This window comes from Etheostoma spectabile, chromosome 15 (genome assembly GCF_008692095.1).
Source record: "Etheostoma spectabile isolate EspeVRDwgs_2016 chromosome 15, UIUC_Espe_1.0, whole genome shotgun sequence".
Taxonomy (NCBI): Eukaryota; Metazoa; Chordata; class Actinopteri; order Perciformes; family Percidae; genus Etheostoma; species Etheostoma spectabile.
The window spans coordinates 32,446,208-32,447,000 of record NC_045747.1 but is presented as its reverse complement, the minus strand read 5'-3'; positions in this window follow the sequence as shown (position 1 = coordinate 32,447,000).

Sequence of the window (793 nt, the reverse complement as noted above, 5' to 3'; positions counted from 1 at the left end):
TTTCCGGCCAAAATGTTCTATCTTAACCTCATCAGTCCACAGAACTTGTTCCCACAATACATCAGACTTCTCTATATGTTCATTTGCAAACTTCAAACGCAGATTTTTGTGGTGAGGACGTAGGAAGAGGTTTTCTTTGATGACTCTTCCATGAAGACATATTTGTCGAGTATCTCTTTATAGTGGAATGGTGTAGCCAACTCCAGTGCCTCCAGGTGTTTCTGGATGGATCGTGCAGTCTAACGTGGGTTTGGACTTGCTTTTCTCACATCTGCGAGCTGTTTGTCTGAGATTTTTCTTGGTCTTCCAGATCTTGCTTTAATTTCCATTGTACCTGATGACTGCCATTTCTTAATTACATTCTGAACAGAGGATATTGGCATCTGAAAACGCTTTGCTATCTTCTTTTAGCCTTCTCCTGCTTTGTGAGCGTCAACTATTTCAGTTTGAGTTTTCTAGACAACTGCTTAGAAGAGCCATGGGGTTGATTGTTGGGCGAGGTCAGATGGGTCTGGGCATTTAAAACTTAAGGTTGACATCACCTGGTCTTTCCAGATGATGATTGGGAACAATCCATGACACTGTCAGGTCTCAGCTTTCCAAAGGGGGCTGTGCATGTTATAAACTCTGCAGGGTGCCCAAACTTTTGCAGATGCCATTTTTACATTTTCTGTCATTTTGAAAGTGTAAATGATGAAATTAAAATCTAACTTTTTTGTGACATATTATACGAATGTCTAATCTGTCATTTGAAGCCTTTTGGAGATTTTTCCATCTTTTCTTTGCTTCTTTA